Here is a 15,553-nt window from a genome sequence, read left to right as displayed (position 1 = left end):
CATAGAACCTCAAAAACGTTTGAATTGAAGACCAAGTGGCCGCCCTACACAGCTGAACAGCAGAAGCGCCACGTCTAGCAGCCCAAGAGGGACCCACAGAACGAGTGGAATGAGCCTTAACAGAGGCTGGCACAGGTAAGCCCTCCTGTGCATAAGCCTCACAAATAACGGAACGAAGCCAACGGGCTAACGTTTGTTTGTTGGCAGGCCAACCCCTCTTGTGAAAACCAAAGAGGATAAACAAGGAATCAGACTTCCTAACCGAAGCCGTCCGGTCTACATAAATTCTAAGCGCCCGGACCACATCTAAGGAAGTCTCACCAGCTGAAAGATCAGGGGACTGAAAAGCTGGCACAACAAGTTCCTGATTAATATGGAACTTCGAGACCACTTTGGGCAAAAACTCAGGACGAGTGCGGAGCACCGCTCTGTCCTGGTGAAAAATTAGGAAAGGAGGGCGACAGGAAAGCGCCCCCAATTCAGACACCCTCCTGGCCGAAGCAATTGCCAGGAGAAAAACCGTCTTAAATGTCAGCCACTTGAGCTCCACCGCCTCAAGAGGCTCAAACGGAGGACCCTGCAGGACCCGTAGCACCACCGCCAAGTCCCAAGGAGCCACCGGAGGCACAAAGGGAGGCTGGATCCTGATAACACCTTGGAAAAAGGTGTGAACGTCTGGTAGTATTGCAATCCGCCGTTGAAACCACACGGACAAGGCGGACACATGAACCTTCAGAGATGCAAGGCGTAAGCCGAGATCCAATCCTGACTGAAGAAATTCCAAGATCCTAGAAACTCGGAACACCTGAGGATCATAAAGTCTGGACTCACACCACTGAAAGTAAGAGTGCCACACTCTGTGATAAATCCGTGCTGAAGCAGGCTTGCGTGCCCTGAGCATCGTACCAATAACCGAACTGGAGAAGCCCCGAGACCTCAAGACGGCTGTCTCAAGAGCCACGCCGTCAAAGACAGCCGACCCAGATCCGGGTAAAGGCAGGGCCCCTGAGACAACAGATCCCGACGTTGAGGAAGAAGGTACGGAACGTCGATGGAGAGGCTCCTCAGATCGGAGTACCAAGGACGTCTGGGCCAGGCCGGAGCTACCAGCACGAGCATGCCGCCGTCCTGCTTGAATTTCCGCAGAACCCGAGGAAGCAGGGATATCGGAGGAAACAGATACGCCAGGTGAAACGTCCATGTCAGCGACAGCGCGTCCACCAGACTTGCACCTGCGTCTCTTGTCCTTGACCCGTAAACGGGCAACTTGTGATTGTGACGGGAGGCCATCAAGTCCAGCTCCGGCAGTCCCCACCTGTCCACGAGTAGCTGAAACACCTCTGGGTGAAGCGACCATTCCCCGGGATGCACGTCGTGACGGCTGAGGAAGTCCGCCTCCCAATTGAGGACTCCGGGGATGAAGACCGCCGAGATCACTGGAATGTGACCCTCCGCCCAAGACAGGATACGAGACACCTCCGACATCGCTGCCTGACTGCGAGTTCCGCCTTGGTGATTGATATACGCCACCGTGGTGGCGTTGTCGGACTGCACCTGTACCGCCCTTCCGTGAAGAGCGGGGCCGGACGACTGCAGGGCCTTGTATACTGCCCGCAGTTCCAGGATGTTGATGGGGAGAAGTGCTTCTTCCGCTGACCAACGACCCTGAAGCGACAAAGAGCCGGTCACTGCCCCCCAACCCCGGAGACTGGCATCCGTCGTGAGCAGGACCCAGTCCGGGACCCAAAATGGGCGCCCCTCGACCAGATGAGCTGTCTGAAGCCACCAAGCCAAAGATAGCCGAACGTCCGGAGACAACACCAGCACCTGAGAGCGGATCCGGTGAGGTAACCCGTTCCATTCTGATAGAATCAGCCCCTGCAGGGGCCGGGAATGGAACTGGGCAAATTCCACCATGTCGAATGTCGACACCATGGACCCCAGAACTCTCATAGCCGAATGGACCGACAGGCGGCAACGGCTCAGGCAACTGCGTATCCGCAGCTGTAGTGAGGCGACCTTCTCCGGAGTCAGGAAGATCCTTTGCTGACGCGAATCCAGCAGGGCTCCCAAATGAACCATCCGCTGTGATGGAATCAGGGAGGACTTTTTCCAATTTATCAACCACCCGTGTGCTTGCAGGCAAGCGATCGTCAGGTGGAGATGTTGAAGCAGTACCTCCGGGGAGCTCGCCAGCAACAGGAGGTCGTCCAGGTACGGCAGCAGCCGTACATTCTGGTTCCGAAGATGTGCGGCCATGACCGCCATAATCTTCGTGAACACCCTCGGTGCCGTGGAGAGACCAAAGGGTAGCGCCCGGAACTGATAGTGGTGTTGAAGGATAGCGAACCTCAGATACCGCTGGTGTGAAGATGCTATCGGAACATGGAGGTAGGCGTCCTGGATGTCCAGGGACACCATGTAATCCCCCGGTTCCATCGCCAGAATGATGGAACGTAACGTTTCCATCCTGAACTTGGGAACTCTGAGGAATTTGTTCAGAGACTTCAAGTTGAGGATAGGGCGATGAGAACCATTGGGTTTCTGCACCAGAAACAGAGACGAATAATACCCCGTCCCTCGTTGTGATAGAGGAACGGGAACAATGACCCCTGCTTTCAGCAAGGACTCTATAGCCTCCTGAACCTGTAACGCCTTGGTCTTGTCCTGAGAAGGACTTGTGCAGAAAAACTGGTGGGGTGGTCTGTGCCGAAAAGACAGGGCGTACCCCTGGGAGACCACTTCTCGAACCCAGGCATCCGTGGTGGTATTGTGCCAGCACTGGGCAAATAGAAGAAGTCGGCCTCCCACTCTGAGGTCCCCCAGAGGGAGGCCCGTCCCATCAGGCCGCAGGTTTATCTTCCTGCTTGGAAGAAGGGCGCCGAGCACTCCAGGCTTGCTTCTTGGGTTTAGAGGCCGTCTTACTCGCAGACTGTCTCGGGAAGGACTGACCTTTCGCCTTACCCTGAACCCGAAAGGAACGAAAAGCCGAACTCCGAACCTTAGCAGGCAGTGCCGCCGAAGGGAGGAAGGCCGACTTGGATTTAGCCAGGGTGTCCACTATTTTGTCCAAGTCCGGACCAAATAGTAATTCCCCATTGAAAGGTAAGGCCTCCAGACCTTTCTTTGAATCAGAGTCCGCTCTCCAGGACCGCAACCATAAGGATCGGCGGGCAGACACCGCTGCAGCCGATACCCGCGAGGTCAGCAGACTAGCATCTAAAGAAGCTTCTCCAATGTAAGAAGCGGCGTCCCTCATTTGTCCCAACAACGCCCGCTGGACATCCGGAGCGTCGTCCGGGAAGGTATCTTCCAATGCATTGGCCCACCCCTCAATGGCCTTGGCCACCCAGGAAATGGCCATGGACGGTCGGGCCACCGCCCCGGAGAGGGAGTAAATAGACTTTAAGCAAGTCTCAACTTTCCTGTCCGTGGGATCCTTCAGCGAGGATATCGACGGTAATGGTAAGGTGGCGCCCCGAGTTAAACGGGTGACATGGGAATCCACCGCCGGTGGAGTTTCCCATTTTTTACAATGTGCCTCAGGGAAGGGGTAATTAGAAGCCAACCGCTTCTGAGGAAGGAATCTCTTACTGGGCGCCTGCCAAGCTACCGCCATATGATCCGTCAACTGATCAGACAGGGGAAACACCGCAGAAGCCACCTTAGTTTTTTTGAAACTAGGAAACTTCGACCTAGGAACCGGTGCCTCATCCTCTATAAGAAGAATAGCTCGCACCGCCCTAACTAGTGCTCGCACATTAATGGACGACTTGGTATCCATTTCCTGGACCGAGGCGTCCGAGTCAGTGTCATCAGGGACCTCCCCATCATCTGAGGAACCCTCTGAGTCCGATACCTGAGCAGCCCGTGCCATGAGTGGGCGTTTAGAAATCCTAGAAGGCATGTCAGTCTGCAACATTGACTGAAAAGCCGAGGAAGCGGCCGCCAAATTTTGCACGGAGTTGGAGAGCACATCCACCCATGGTGGAGGCGTCGCCATAGGGGCCTGAAAAGGTACCACAGGCTGCTGCGGCACAGGGGAAGCCTGTATATACATAGGCAACCCCCCAAAGGGACCAACTGATTGAGACCCAGGAGGACTCCGCAATAACTGCGGGACACCCGGGGAATGGGGGATGGTCGGCTGGGGCACCGCCCTAGTAGGGAGAGCAGTCGGGACCGACAGACGGTCCGCAATAGACACCAGCACTTGAGAAAACATCGCCCACGGTGGTTCCTGCGCCAGAGAAGGTCTGGATGGGCCAGGAGCCACCTGGCATCGACTACACAGGCCATCCTGTGACAAATCCTCCCTATCTACTCCTGCAGAACAGCGTCCGCAGGAGGCCAACACCGGAGCCACTGAGCGCTCAACCTCCTCGTCTGACATGACAGAATATATTATATATCTGGCACCAGGGTAGAAGTAAAACGCACTCACCGGTGTGCTGAACAACAGCCCACAATATGGCACTGAGTAGCACACAACTGTATGTGACGGACCTCACAAATACGTGATCTATATAAGTGAGGTCAGTAGAAACGCCCCTCCCCCACACACCTGCAGGGCTTGTAGGAGAAGTAAAGGGATAGGTATAAGCTGACAGTAAGCGGAAAATAAGCACAGACAGGCAGCACTAGCAAAAAGTCACATACCATGCAGGAAGATATACTCACTGCACCTTTACACTACAATCAACCTGCCCAGATTCAGTGTCTGGGAGGGCTATAGTGCTGTGTACGCTGTCCTTAATCAGGGGAGAGGTACACAGGGGGACCGGTCCGCGTGCTCCCTGAGATCTGCGCTGCCACTGGGAAAATGGCCGCTGGAGACCTCAGAGGAGGAGTGGCCGAGGAATCTGCAGCTCAGCGACGCCAGACTGCGTGCTGAAAGGCGCGCTGAGCTGAGGGGAGGAGCCGCTGACAGGGAAGGCTTCCTCCCCTGGCTGGCCATTAACCCCAGGGATGCTGGCTTCCCGCTTGCCGGTTATCCCTGGTGGTCTAGTGGTCCCACGGGTTATGGGGGGGGCCCGCCGCCACTGCCAGCAGCCTCCGGTCTGTCCCCCGGACCGGAGGCTAAAGGACTGCATTTAAGGCATTCCGCGCGCCGCCGCTAGCCAGCGACGCGCGGCTTACCTGAATCCCCGGCGACTCCGGCAGCAGTCCTGGGAGGTAGACAGAGTCCGGCTAGTACGGACTCTGCCCTCCCGCCGCGATCCCCAGATCAGTACTGGCGTCGCGGCGCCAGTCGGGGATCAGAGCGGCAGCGTGGGCGTCTGTACAGACAGCCCTTCGCTGCCGTCTGTAGTAAAAATAGATTAAAAATAAATAAAATTTAACTTAAAATAAAAGCTTTTGGGGGCTGCTCCTGCAGCCCCTCTGCGCGGTGACCGACTCCGGCCGGGCACCAGCTTACACTGGGGTGCCTGTGGCTCGGGGGCGGGGTATAGAGGAGGACCCAAGTGCATCCTGGGAGCTAAAAGCTTAACTGTGTGGTGCCCATGGATCCTGTTCCAGCTATAACCCCAAGGTCAACCCTGTGGACCCCCTATGGACCCTGAAGTAGAAATATACATTATGCAGGGCATATAGCAGAATACAGGACGTATATACATTATGCAGGGCATATAGCAGAATACAGGACGTATATACATTATACTGGGCATATAGCAGAATACAGGACGTATATACATTATACAGGGCATATAGCAGAATACAGGACATCTATACAGTATACAGGACATATATACATTATGCAGGGCATATAGCAGAATACAGGACGTATATACATTATGCAGGGCATATAGCAGAATACAGGACATATATACATTATACTGGGCATATAGCAGAATACAGGACGTATATACATTATACAGGGCATATAGCAGAATACAGGACGTATATACATTATACAGGGCATATAGCAGAATACAGGACATACATACATTATACAGGGCATATAGCAGAATACAGGACGTATATACATTATACTGGGTATATAGCAGAATACAGGTCATATATACATTATACAGGGAATATAGCAGAATACAGGACATATATACATTATACGGGGCATATAGCAGAATACAGGACATACGGTATATACATTACACAGGGCATATAGCAGAATACAGGACATATATACATTATACTGGGTATATAGCAGAATACAGGACGTATCTACATTATACAGGGCATATAGCAGAATACAGGACATACGGTATATACATTATACAGGGCATATAGCAGAATACAGGACATATATACATTATACTGGGTATATAGCAGAATACAGGACATATATACATTATCCAGGACATATAGTAGAATACAGGACATATAGCAGAATACAGGACATCTATACAGTATACAGGACATATATACATTATGCAGGGCATATAGCAGAATACAGGACATATCTACATTATACAGGGCATATAGCAGAATACAGGACATTATACATTATACAGGGCATATAGCAGAATACAGGACATTATACATTATACAGGGAATATAGCAGAATACAGGACATATATACATTATACGGGGCATATAGCAGAATACAGGACATATATACATTATACTGGGTATATAGCAGAATACAGAACATATATACATTATCCAGGACATATAGTAGAATACAGGACATATAGCAGAATACAGGACATCTATACAGTATACAGGACATATATACATTATACTGGGCATATAGCAGAATACAGGACATATCTACATTATACTGGGTATATAGCAGAATACAGGACATATCTACATTATACAGGGCATATAGCAGAATACAGGACATTATACATTATAATGGGTATATAGCAGAATACAGGACATATATACATTATACTGGGTATATAGCAGAATACAGGACATATCTACATTATACAGGGCATATAGCAGAATACAGGACATATATACATTATACAGGGCATATAGCAGAATACAGGACATACGGTATATACATTATACAGGACATATACATTATATAGGATATATATACACATTATACTGGGCATATAGCAGAATACAGGACATATATACATTACACAGGGCATATAGCAGAATACAGGACATATATACATTATACTGGGTATATAGCAGAATACAGGACATATATACATTATACTGGGCATATAGCAGAATACAGGACATTATACATTATACTGGGCATATAGCAGAATACAGGACATATATACATTACACAGGGCATATAGCAGAATACAGGACATATATACATTATACTGGGTATATAGCAGAATACAGGACATATATACATTATACTGGGTATATAGCAGAATACAGGACATATATACATTATACTGGGTATATAGTAGAATACAGGACGTATATACATTATACAGGGAATATAGCAGAATACAGGACATATATACATTATACTGGGTATATAGCAGAATACAGGGCATATATACATTATACTGGGTATATAGCAGAATACAGGACATATATACATTATACTGGGTATATAGCAGAATACAGGACATATATACATTATACTGGGTATATAGCAGAATACAGGACATATATACATTATACTGGGTATATAGCAGAATAAAGGACATATATACATTATACAGGACATATAGCAGAATACAGGACGTATATACATTACACAGGGTATATAGCAGAATACAGGACATATATACATTATACTGGGTATATAGCAGAATAAAGGACATATATACATTATACAGGACATATAGCAGAATACAGGACATATAGCAGAATACAGGACATATATACATTATCCAGGACATATAGTAGAATACAGGACATATAGCAGAATACAGGACATATAGCAGAATACAGGACATCTATACAGTATACAGGACATATCTACATTATACTGGGCATATAGCAGAATACAGGACATATCTACATTATACTGGGTATATAGCAGAATACAGGACATATCTACATTATACAGGGCATATAGCAGAATACAGGACATTATACATTATAATGGGTATATAGCAGAATACAGGACATATATACATTATACTGGGTATATAGCAGAATACAGGACATATCTACATTATACAGGGCATATAGCAGAATACAGGACGTATATACATTATACAGGACATATACATTATATAGGATATATATACACATTATACAGGGCATATAGCAGAATACAGGACATATATACATTATACAGGGCATATAGCAGAATACAGGACATACGGTATATACATTATACAGGACATATACATTATATAGGATATATATACACATTATACTGGGCATATAGCAGAATACAGGACATATATACATTACACAGGGCATATAGCAGAATACAGGACATATATACATTATACTGGGTATATAGCAGAATACAGGACATATATACATTATACTGGGCATATAGCAGAATACAGGACATTATACATTATACTGGGCATATAGCAGAATACAGGACATATATACATTACACAGGGCATATAGCAGAATACAGGACATATATACATTATACTGGGTATATAGCAGAATACAGGACATATATACATTATACTGGGTATATAGCAGAATACAGGACATATATACATTATACTGGGTATATAGTAGAATACAGGACGTATATACATTATACAGGGAATATAGCAGAATACAGGACATATATACATTATACTGGGTATATAGCAGAATACAGGACATATATACATTATACTGGGTATATAGCAGAATACAGGACATATATACATTATACTGGGTATATAGCAGAATACAGGACATATCTACATTATACAGGGCATATAGCAGAATACAGGACGTATATACATTATACAGGACATATACATTATATAGGATATATATACACATTATACAGGGCATATAGCAGAATACAGGACATATATACATTATACAGGGCATATAGCAGAATACAGGACATACGGTATATACATTATACAGGACATATACATTATATAGGATATATATACACATTATACTGGGCATATAGCAGAATACAGGACATATATACATTACACAGGGCATATAGCAGAATACAGGACATATATACATTATACTGGGTATATAGCAGAATACAGGACATATATACATTATACTGGGCATATAGCAGAATACAGGACATATATACATTACACAGGGCATATAGCAGAATACAGGACATATATACATTATACTGGGTATATAGCAGAATACAGGACATATATACATTATACAGGGCATATAGCAGAATACAGGACATACGGTATATACATTATACAGGACATATACATTATATAGGATATATATACACATTATACTGGGCATATAGCAGAATACAGGACATATACACATTACACAGGGCATATAGCAGAATACAGGACATATATACATTATACTGGGTATATAGTAGAATACAGGACGTATATACATTATACTGGGTATATAGTAGAATACAGGACATATATACATTATAATGGGTATATAGCAGAATACAGGACGTATATACATTATACAGGGTATATAGTAGAATACAGGACGTATATACATTATACAGGGTATATAGTAGAATACAGGACGTATATACATTATACAGGGTATATAGCAGAATACAGGACATATATACATTATACAGGGTATATAGCAGAATACAGGACATATATACATTATACAGGGTATATAGCAGAATACAGGACATATATACATTATACTGGGTATATAGCAGAATACAGGACATATATACATTATACAGGACATATAGCAGAATACAGGACATATATACATTATACTGGGTATATAGCAGAATACAGGACATATATACATTATACAGGGTATATAGCAGAATACAGGACATATATACATTATACAGGGTATATAGCAGAATACAGGACATATATACATTATACAGGGTATATAGCAGAATACAGGACATATATACATTATACTGGGTATATAGTAGAATACAGGACGTATATACATTATACAGGGAATATAGCAGAATACAGGACATATATACATTATACAGGGAATATAGCAGAATACAGGACATATATACATTATATAGAATATATAGTAGACTATAGTGTGTGTGGATATATATATACACAGACATATTATAAAGGGTATGAAGGGCATATATACACATTACACGGGGTATATAATATATATATATTATTAGTGTAATACCTCTCCGGTGGTCCCGTTGCTCGGTCTCCGAACCGGACGGGCGCGCGCCCTCTTCCTGCCGCCGCCTCCGCTTCCCGGTGCTCGTGCCCGTCCCTCGCTCCCGCCGCTGCCAGGTCCCCGCCCCACTCGCAGCGCCGGCCGCCATCTTCCTCACTGGCAGTGTGTCAGGGCATAGTCATGTACACCGGGTGCTGCCAAGCACTAGCCTGGGTATATAATGCCCATCACTGTCCCTCCTCCTCTTCCCTGCCTCCGGCTCTGCCGCTCAGTCACAGACTCACAGCCTGCCTGTCTTCATACAGCATCCCAAGTCTGTCTGCCCCCCTCTCTCTTCCCGGGCACTGCCTGCACCCCCCCCCCTCCTGTCCCGGGCACTGTCTGCACCCCTCTCTCTCTTCCCGGGCACTGCCTGCACCCCCCTCCTGTCCCGGGCACTGTCTGCACCCCTCTCTCTCTTCCCGGGCACTGTCTGCGCCCCCTCCTGTCCCGGGCACTGTCTGCGCCCCCTCCTGTCCCGGGCACTGTCTGCGCCTCCTCCTGTCCTGGGCACTGTCTGTACTCCTGTCCTGGGCACTGTCTGCACCACCCTCCTGTCCTGGGCACTGTCTGTACCCCCTCTTGTCCTAGGCACTGTCTGTACCCCTCTCCTGTCCCGGGCACTGTCTGCACCCTCTCTCGTCCCGGGCACTGTCTGCACCCCCTCCTGTCCTGGGCACTGTCTGCACCCCCTCCTGTCCTGGGCACTGTCTGTACCCCCTCTTGTCCTAGGCACTGTCTGCACCCCCTCCTGTCCTGGGCACTGTCTGCACCCCCTCCTGTCCTGGGCACTGTCTGCACCCCCTCCTGTCCTGGGCACTGTCTGCACCCCCTCCTGTCCTGGGCACTGTCTGCACCTCCTCCTATTCCGGACACTGATTGCACCCTCTCCTGTACCAGGCACTATCTATACTCCTGTCCTGGGCATGATTATGATTTGGGAGCAAAGCAAAAAGAGATTACATTTAGGAGGGTTGTGTCCACAGAACTGAAGTCTCATTGTTGTGTAAATATATAGCTGGTCAGCATGCAAAAGCAGACAGTATTTACCCTGCATGCAAACATAATAAATATATTTGTACCCATGGTGGGCAACATGGCTTGTCCAGGTGAAAAGTCACACAGAATCAGCCTTTATCTCCCAATGATGCTCGCCTGCGATAGATTAAGGGGAGCAACTAAAGTCCCTAGGTTCATACACCCCAGTATTGTGGTCCTACAGTGCCATGCTATGGTATGAATGTGTGTACCAGTGTGTACATATGCCACATTTACCCTAGCCCGGAGATTGTGTATATTAGTATGCACCCACTAAAGATGTTCAGCCCGCTCTATAACTCTTAGCAGATTCACTGGGTGAATTATTCTTCTAAACATCTCTGTTGTCTATTCTAGATTTGTATGGATGATAAATGCCCGGCTGTTCACCTCCATTGTCTTTTCAGTCAGTGGGTGTAATTACTTCTGCATAAACAAAGAGACCGTCCTGAGTTTTTACACAGATAATTAATTGTAATTCTTTCATAGGGCTGTTTAAGTGCTGAAGGAATGTGAGAGCCGGTTATTATAGAGCTGCGAGGAGTTCTCCTTACATCATGTCCCAGACAGAAGTTACACGGGCCAACAGACCACAACGGGGCAGGATCTCACGTGTTTCATACATGTGGCTTTTACGGAAGGCATAACCCAAGAAATCTATGTCTGTATCTGTACATAAGTATAAACCGCCCCACCAGCAGCCGACCACAGACGCACAGATAGCGTTGGCTCTTTGAATGGACGATGCTTCACCATGCGCAGAGCAATTACATTGTAATCAGATCATTCATTCGGAGTAACAGCCGTCACACACGCACAATGATTACAGTCTGGGACCATGTGCAGATGGAGGTCTATTTATTACTCTCTGAAAATTCCTGTCTATGCTTACAATGGCAGCTTTGATAGGGGATAAAGTCTTCTTCTGTTTATCAAAGGACACCGCCGGCAGTGGCTGTTGCCAAGTATCGCGACTGATCGCCAACGCTAAGGGTTTCCAATTTAAGCCTTTTTAACAAGGACAGTGGCAACACAAGCACTGGAAATGGAAAGATGCCTTATTATGGAAATAACTAAAAAAAATTTCTTTTTTTAAATATATTAAAATATTTGATTTTCTATTTCTTAAAAATATATATATTTTTTTTATAGTCTACCACAGGAAGTCCAAATCTGGGCGTGTTACCACACAATAGGGACCCTGGACCATAGACGCTTGACTCCCCACTCCTCTGTGCCATAAACCCCCCCCCCACTCCCTTTCCCGGGACATAGACCAACATCCCCCTCTGCAAAATGAATATCCGTCCGTCCCCCTCACTCCCAACAGGATATAGACCAACCCCACCAGGACACAGACTATTTTCCCACCCCTCCCAGAACATAGACTATTGTACCACCCCAATCCTCCCTCGCACCCCCTCCTCCCCTTGACATAGACTACTGTACCACCCCAACTCTCCAGGATATAGACTACCATCCCACCCAAACCCCCTCTTTCACCCTAGGACATAGACTACTGTACCAACCCACCCAGAACATAGACTATTGTACCACCCCAATCCCCCCTCCTACCCATTCCCAGGACATAGACTACTGTAACACCACAACCCTCCCGGACATAGACTACTGTAACACCCCAACCCCCACAGGACATAGACTGCTATCCCAACCCAACAGGACATAGACTATCATCCCACCCCTCTCCTTGACATAGACTACTGTACCACCCCAACCCACCCTGGACATAGACTACCATCCCACCCAAACCCCCTCTTGCACCCTAGGACATAGACTACCGTCACCCCTGGGACATGGACTACTAACCTGGGTGGCCCAGCTTCACTTACTGCTGTTCCCAGGGAGGCAGCCTCATTTTGATAGAATGGTTTCACATGGGCCATCTTGGATTCACATGTGCCATCTTGGATTCACATCTGTATCTTGGATTCAAAAGAGGCTGGCTCTTCCATGGGTGCTGGCTGAGACGTGGGTAGGATGGAATACATACGTTATACCGCCGGCCGCATGGCCAACGGTTCAAACCCCTGCAGCGTCAGCCCGACGTGGATGGAAATCCCGATTGTCTACAAGGTAAGTATAAACTAACCTAATCTACCCCCTAACCCTCCCTAGGGGTGCCTAACCCTAACCTCCCCCCCCCCTGTGCCTGTCAAAGACAGATGACCGAGATCTGGGTAGAGGCAAGGACCCTGAAACAACAGGTCTGGACGTTGAGGCAACAGCCACGAGTGTCGATGGAGAGACTCCAAAGATCTGAGTACCATTGACGTCGGGGCCACGCTGGAGCCACCAGTAGGACCATGCCTCCCTCTTGTTTGAATTTTCGAAGAATACAAGGAAGACCTGAGGTCCACATCTGGAAGGCCCCACCTGTCCACTAAGAGCTAAAACACTTCTTGGTGGAGAGACCATTCCCCAGGATGCATGTCGTGATGGCTGAGGAAGTCTGCTTCCCAATTTAGCACTCCCGGAATGAACACCACCGATATGGCTGGTAGATGGCCTTCCGCCCATGTCAGAATGCGTGACACCTCTGTCATTGCTGCCTGACTTCAAGTTCCTCCTTGACAGTTTAGATAAGCCACTGTCGTGGTATTGTCTGATTGTAGTTGCACAGGTTTTTCGTGAAGCAACAGCCTGGCTTGCTACAAGACCCTGAAAACTGCCTGCAGTTCCAATATATTGATTGGAAGCAGATTCCTCTGCGGTCCACCTTCTCTGAAAAAAGTGTGGACCTGTCACTGCGCCCCAAGACTGGCATCCATCGTCAGAAGGACCCAGTCCGAGATCCAAAAGGGATGACCCTTGTTGAGGTGGACCATCTGTAGCCACCAAGTCAATGACAGGCGCACCTCCGGAGAAAACACCATCAATTAAGTCTGTATATGATGGGGTAATCCGTCCCACTTGGAGAGGATTGATTTTTGCAGATGCCGGGAATGAAACTGGGCATACTCTACCATGTCGAACACTGACAACATAGATCCCAGCAACTGCAACGCTGAGTAGACTGACACTTGGCGAGTGTGAAGGCATCTGCATACTCACATCTGCAAAAGTGGAGATTTTTTCGGCTGGCAGACAAATCCTTTGCTGTTGTGAATCCAACAGCGCTCCCAGATGGAGCATCCTTCGAGACGGAATCAGTGAGGACTTCTTCTAGTTGACCAACCACCCGTGTACCTGGAGCACAAATATCTTTAGCTGCAGGTGGTGGTGAAGGACCTCTGGAGACCCTGCCAACGGTAAGAGGCCTTCCAGGTATGGTAACAGGTGGATCCCCTGCAGCTGCAGATAGGCTGCCATTACCGCCATGACCTTTGTAAACACCTGAGGTGTAGTTGCAAGGCCAAATGGTAGAGCCTGAAACTGGAAATGCTGTTGTGACCAGCAAACCTGGGAAAACGTTGGTGAGTTGAAGTAATTGGAATATGCAGGTATGCATCCTGAATATCCAGAGACACCATAAAATCCCCAGGTTGCATAGCCAGTATAACTGAGCGTAGAGTTTCCATCCTGAACCTGGGTACCCTGAGAAATGTGTTCAGGGACCTGAGATTGAGAATAGGACGATAAGAACCGTTTGGCTTCTGGACTACAAAAAGGCTAGAATACATCTGTTGAATAGTCAAAGCCTGGTCCGCGTTTTTCGGATGCCCTGTGCAAAAGAATTGATGGGGAGGCCTTCTGCGGAAGGAGAGGGCATACCTCAGAGAGACCACTTCCCTCAGCCAGAAATCCGTGGTAGTCTGACACCAGTGCTGGGCGAACTGGGAAGCCCATCCCATCAAGCGGAGGGCTTGTCATCTGGTTTGGCAGCTGGACGTCTGGTACTCCAAGGCTGCTTTTTAGGCCTGGCCGATTTTTTGGCGGTGGATAGCCTGGGAAAGGACTGAGGGCCTGATTCAGACCCGCTAGCGAGTGCTATGCGCTTGCAAGCGGGTCGATGGTGGCCCAGTGCGCATGACGGAGCCGGCTCCGCCGTGCGCATGCATGAGACCCGGATAGCGACGGGCAAGCCGTCGCTCCGGGTCTCGTACCAAAGGGGGCGTGCTGTCGATGTTGAGTGACAGCACGCCCCCTTTGGTGGGCGGGCCGGGGGCATGGCTGCCCAGACGGAGGTGTTCCCATGGCGTTCACAAGTGATGTCAGTGGGAGTGCTTTCGGCTCTGTTTGAGCCAAAAGCACTCTTGGGCTTGCGGCAACGAGACCCACAAGGGTCTCGTCGCAAGCCCGATGGTGAGCAGCTATGTGAGCGGCCAGGAGGTCGTTCTGCAAAACCAGAGGGCCG

General features: G+C 47.9%; 1 protein-coding gene across 1 annotated transcript in view; it reads right to left on the bottom strand.

The window, feature by feature from the left end:
* The window catches only part of DTNB (dystrobrevin beta), a 200,639-nt gene extending 190,344 nt beyond the window's left edge, over positions 1-10,295 (bottom strand). The window contains exon 1 of the mRNA XM_088481740.1: positions 10,165-10,295. The gene's annotated coding sequence lies outside the window, so the exon portion shown is untranslated. The remainder of the gene's footprint in view (positions 1-10,164) is intronic.
* Between the last annotated feature and the right edge of the window lie 5,258 nt (positions 10,296-15,553).

This window comes from Taudactylus pleione, unplaced genomic scaffold (assembly GCF_031769625.1).
Source record: "Taudactylus pleione unplaced genomic scaffold, aTauple2 ptg000277l, whole genome shotgun sequence".
Lineage (NCBI taxonomy): Eukaryota > Metazoa > Chordata > Amphibia > Anura > Myobatrachidae > Taudactylus > Taudactylus pleione.
Note: the sequence above shows the minus strand (reverse complement) of the source record. Positions and strands in the feature narration are given on the sequence as shown.